Here is a 6,247-nt window from a genome sequence, read left to right as displayed (position 1 = left end):
AAAACTAAACAAACATGCATTAATGACTCAATAAAAAAGACAATTATTCAATTAAAAAACATAACTCTGATATATATCTTTCATCAAAAACTAGTAATTATTTAAGATATAAGTAGCTATGATATCTATATTTTTATAACAATTATTGAACTTTATTACTTCCATATTATTATTTTTACTGTGAACTTCAGACATGTAACTTTTCAGTGGCTTATTAAATACTTACCACGTTGTTATGTAATGTCTAAGGTATTTCTACCTTAGAGAAACACACGGTAGAGACAAGTATTTGTAAATAGATAAATTAGTACTAAAAGACAAAGACTCAACAAAGAAACATGGTTTAAGTGTTTCTGAATCCTGGAGATGTATTATTATTATTATGTCCTATGTGTCCTTACTTATGAGGCAAAATAATATGGAAATAGAATAATCTGAGAATTATGCTTGCTTTGGCAGCACATATACTAAAATTAGAATCATACAGAAAAGATTAGCCTGGATCCTGTGCAATAATTCTTGAAGTGTTCCATATTAAAAAATAATAATAATAATCTGAGAATGATTAAGGCTGAATCTGAGATAAACCGACCTGGTTGGGCAATTGACTGGCCTCTTTATTAGGAACGGTCTTCCTTCCAGATCATGGTGTCCAAAGATATCATTTGCTATACCTTAAATGTAATAAAAGCAGTCACCTGTGACACCCAATCAGTTTCTAAAGCTCTTTGGAAAATGCCATGCCCTTGAATGAGAGAGATGGAAAAGACAAAGCTGGGTGTAAGGACCCAGAATGATTGAGCTACAAGTGAGAATTCAAGAAATCCCTCTACAATGGGGAAGAAGCACAGAGAGGTGCTGAGTGTAACAGACTGAGGTTGTAAGGCCCACTCACTGTAGCCAAAGCTGGTGTTGAGGTTGACTCCAGTATGAAGAGTAAAGCTGCCAATTCAGATGTTATTAACACAAAGCAATAAGCATCAATAAACATTTCTGAGAAAGGTGTTTAGTGAATGCTCTACTATATTCCACATTTCAAAAAAGTTCAAACTATAGTAGAACCAATGAACAATGCAATCGAAGAACATAAAGTTAATATAGTCTTTCATTTTTTCAACAGATTGACAGTATATAAGAATCACTTATCAAAGAGACTCCTCTGAAAAGAACATGTATAAGAGTGATTTTTTTGGAAACAAAATAAAACTTGTTTTTGTATTTTCTCAGAATAAAAGCTTGGCAGCTCATTTGGGCTATGTTTTTTTATGACTATTTGCAAGTAGAAACAATATTTTGTTTTTGTGGACTATCTCATTTTTAGCTAACAGTCGTGTTAATAGAGTACTGCAAAACTGAGGTCCATACATCTAACTATCCTCAAATACTTTTCTAGCCATAATCCTTCAAAACTCCTTATAAAACTCACCTCCTTCATTGAACCTCACTTCATTTGATAGTCAATGAAGTGGGTATTATCAAATTAAAATATATCAGCATGCATATAAATGTTAATTTGTTCTAATATGTGGTCTTCAGTAGGATTTCTAAGACTTTCATTTGATTAGCCTTTTAAATAAAATCTTTCAGCGTCTTAAGATTATTTTTATGGCTTAGAATGTACATAACACACCCTCAAAATATATTGATTCTTGTAATAATATAAGAGCCATGTACTTCATTTATGCCAGCTTACAGATCACCCTCAAATGCTTTGATTTTACAGTTTTTCCCTGGCAGTTAATTTAAAGTTAGACCATTGGTCTTCCAAATCTGACGTTTGTGTGATTGGTGGATTGTATTGAAAGTTTATTGACCTTTATCTTGGTTTTGTGCTCACTGGCTCATCAGCTGCTGTGCTGTCAAAAAAAAAGAGCATTAACAACTTCTCTACCTCTCTGTCTACAGTGTGTCTTTTGCAAGAGTATTGCTGATCAGTACATGAATAGTTCTTAGCTTGGCTATAGACTTTGACTCACTATAACATTTATAGTCTTCAGGGAGCTATTTGTCTTTGCATTTCCTAATCTTGTGATTTATATACTAGTAAGCCCAAGGGCTACTTCTCATCCTAAAGTGACTACACACACTCTTTCTTTATTTTGTTGCCAAATCTGCCTTTTCCCTCTTTTAAAGTATCCTTTACTTTCTATATTCTTTGAGGACACTTTTTTTTCAAGACCGGTTCAATTTTTCTTTCTGGCTCTAAAGAAAACCTATTACTAAGCTACTATTAAGTCCTGCTAGTATATATTCTGATCACTATGAAGAAGTAGCCAGGGGATGGCACTTTTATTTTTAAATATTTTTACAAATAGTCTGGACTACTGAGAATCTCAACCTTTAGTTTCTACCTGTTAATTTCTACTTCATTCAAGAAAATGTACATTTAAGAAAATTTGGCATACAAATAATATGCTTGCTTTCTGGATTTAAATTTAAGTACAGTGTTTACATTTTTAAGCCTCACTTTGAACTAAGGTTTTGTTAGCTCCTGTACTTATTCATCACCTTTATCTATGAATGTCCTTCTACTCAACAATTGCATGTCCTCCCCCCAAACAAACATATCATTTCAGAACAGTGAAGATCTTCTAGGCTCAAAAGGGTAACTTAGAGTTATACACACATAGACACCCATTGCCTCAAGAATGTATATTTGTGTGTATGTACTCACATGTATATACATGCATGCATGTATATGCATGCATATATAATTAAATATTTATTTTCTTTATTACCTACATATGTTTATGAATATATGTGCATACAAATATACATTTAATACATGTTTATATTCATAGGTGTGTATCATGTATGTATGTGCCATTTCCTCTCCTATGTGACCATTCATACCATCACACCATACTACTTCTTTTTCACTAACGTTCTTTGCTGAGAATGTCGTGTATTTTTTTTCAGCTTTATTGAAGTATAATTGACAAAATAAATACTACATATATTTACAGTGCACAGTGTGATGTTTGATATGCATTGCAAAATGACTAATACAATAAAATTAATTAACATATCCATCAACTCAAGTAGGTATTATTTGTGTGTGTGTGTGTGTGTGTGTGTATGTGTGTGTGTTGATAACATTTAAGATTTGTTATCTTAGCAACTTTCAAGTACAGTGTTAATACAGTATTATTAACTATAGTCATCATACTGTACATTAAATCTCCAGAATTTATTCATCTTGCATAACAGAAATGGCATCTTTTTAAACTGAGAACATTGAAGTAATCAGGAGAACACTTCCACAGTTTTCCACTTAACTTATGTGTTTGTGTCCATACACTATACCTTTTCCTACTTATATGGATTAAACTGCCCATGCTCCTAGCTAAGGACAACTTCTACAGTTCACATTGGGCCAATCTTTTCTGATCTACTCAAGGATAATATTCCAGCAAGTTTACCCTTTCTCGACTTCATCAAATTATGCCTTTCTCCTGAACCATTTATGTAAACTTGAAAACATCCTGTATTTCAAAAAACTAAAACAAACAAAAAACTAATAAACCTTTTGACCATACTTTCCCCTCAGTTGAGATCTCATGTCTCTTATTTTCTTTACAGAAAGTCTTCTGTTCTTTTCATGCCATCTTGAACCCCCCACTCCCATAAGAGGTTTGCTCCCACTGTTCCAGTGAAACCCTTGACTAGAGCTACTGGACTATAGAAGAGCTAAATCTAACGGTCATTTCTCAGCGTTCATCCTACTTGAAGAGTTGATGACTCCCTTGGCCTTTAAATACATTTTCTCTTGCCTTCCAAGATATCATAGGCTTTTGGGGATTTTCTTTTGGCTTGGTTTTGTTTTTTTTCTTTTTCTTCTTCCTGTTTTACTTCTCTTTCTTAGACTCATTTTTTGGTTCTTCCTCATTTCCTAAATTCCTAAAGTTGTATGTTTTAGTATTAGTATTAACAGAGTCTATCTATTAGTAATAATAGAGTATTAATAGAAGAGTCCTTAGAACTCTTGTCTTTTCTATCATCATGTACTCTCTTTACCTCTTAAAGCTTCCTAAGTTCATATTTTGAGATCAGACCTACAGTAGTCTACTCCACAGAGATATCTACATGGTAGCCAAGACATTAAACATCTCAAACTGAGCTCTTTATATCTTCACTCAAGCCTGCTCTTCCTAAGTCAATATTCCCCTTTTTAGTAAAGAAACACTTGAGACCTTCCAGTTTTTTAGTCATCTGACTCCTGTCTTCTGCTCACTCTTAATATTTGGTTTATTAGCAAATCCTTGTGCCTCCTCTTTCCCTGTTTTGCCAACATTTAGTGCTTCCTACCTGCCTAGCATGGTTCTAAATGCTCTTCAGAGATTATCTCTCAATTAGTTACTATTATTATCATTCCTGTTTTTACAAAAGGGAGAAGTGTTAAACAAAAAATAAACCACCGTCTTTTATGTTTTAAGTAACTAACTGGATTTCAAATCTGTGCAAATGAACTCTAGAGGCTGGTCATCTGACCACTGTGCTACGTCACCAGAGTTAATCAGATTTTACTATTTCTCAGTGCTTCTACTACTTCAAACTGGATGTAGGGGTCTAAGCCATCATTGTTTATCTTGTAAATCATGCAAAACTTCCTGCCTTGGCTTGTCTGCTTTTACTAATTTCTCCATCTATCTGACAGAATGATCCTTTTAAAATATAATTCAGATCATGTCACTGCTGTGCTTAAAAGTTTCCAGTGGCTCCCATCACACTCAGACCAAAAACCCATGAATCTCTGTATGTTCTATGCCCTGTTCTCTCTCTGTCTTCACCACTGTCCTTCCCAATCAATTTTCTACAGACCACTGGTCTCCTAATGCTTTCCCAAAGACACCTGCAATGTATCCACCAAGTTGCCTCCTTCCTCGGAGTCTTGGCATAAGTTCTCCCTACTTTCTGGAATAAACTCTTCCTAGTCAGCCTCATGCGTTATTCTCTCTCCTCCTTCAGCCCTTATCTGACTTCTACTTATATATTGAGGCTTCTCTTGGTATCAAATATTTCACCCTTTCCCCTTCCTAGTCTACTTCCCTGCCTTACTATTTTTTATTAGTGTTTATCACGAGCCAACATTTAATATATTTTGCATGTATTGTTAGTCTTTTTGTCTACCTGGCTAGAATGGAAGTCTATTTGTCTCCCTGGCAGGGCTTTTTGTATTTTTTGATTTACTATAGTATCTCCAGGACCCAAAAGATTGCTTGGAATGTTTTTTATGCATAATAAATATTTGTTGAATAAAAATTAACAAGCATTTATTACATCATCTTGACTCAAAATTTCAAGATTATGATTTTTTTTTTCCCAAAGAGACCTATTAATTCTCAGGTTATGATGACTAGAAATGCTATGAGATTCCTTCTTACAATTCTGGTATTGGTCAGTATGTTTCTGATTAAATTTGAGACTCTTACTATACTTTTATTTTTATGTCTTCCCATTTTGTCCATGTTTTATAGGGCCATCATTATCGTTTTAAAAGAAAGATGCACTTTGCTATAATCCCCTTCCAAAATCTGTTTATGAATCATTAATAAATTAATGGTTTTATGTTTATATTTGTAAATCAAAACCAATATCTTGTTCTTATTTCACATTTCCAGTTTCATCTCTCACTAGCTTTCTCGTTAAACCATACATCAGTATCAAAGAAACCACAATCTGTTTCTCATTCATAACATGAATGAGAAACATTCATTCATTTAAATATATTTAAAATATATTTAAAATACATAACATTCATTTAAATATATTTTCCTTAATCTTCTCTAAAACAAGATTTGATTGATTTTATTACATCTACCTCCAGTATAGTTTCTTTCTATCAGTTCCTTTTCCTTCTTCTTATCTCTCCTTTAATGAATCCTTATTTGAAATCCAATAATTGAAATCTCTTTCATATACACTTGTAGCATTTTATCTTCACACTCATAACTAGCTATTGTGTTGTAAGTTTTAAAAGCTGTCCCTTTCATGAAGCTGTATGCTCTGTGAGAGCAAGGACTGTGTCTTAACTACCACTGCTAGTCTGACACACAACATATAGTGTGTATATATATACATATATACACACACATACATATATATACCTTTTATATATATATTTATTGAACAGTTGGAAGATTGTATGAATGTACCATCTATTTTGTTGGCCAACAGAAATCCTATTAATTCTTTTACTGAATTTATCCCATCTTTCTAATTTTGCAAGATTTAAATCCAAAGGAAA

The 6,247-nt window shown here is 33.1% G+C and overlaps 1 pseudogene; it reads left to right on the top strand.

The window, feature by feature from the left end:
- The first annotated feature begins 447 nt into the window (after positions 1-447).
- Positions 448-539, top strand: LOC131743595 (U6 spliceosomal RNA; annotated as a pseudogene).
- Positions 540-6,247: the final 5,708 nt, after the last annotated feature.

The sequence above is a fragment of the Kogia breviceps genome, chromosome 16 (genome assembly GCF_026419965.1).
Source record: "Kogia breviceps isolate mKogBre1 chromosome 16, mKogBre1 haplotype 1, whole genome shotgun sequence".
Lineage (NCBI taxonomy): Eukaryota > Metazoa > Chordata > Mammalia > Artiodactyla > Physeteridae > Kogia > Kogia breviceps.
This window is presented reverse-complemented; position numbering and strand designations above follow the sequence as displayed.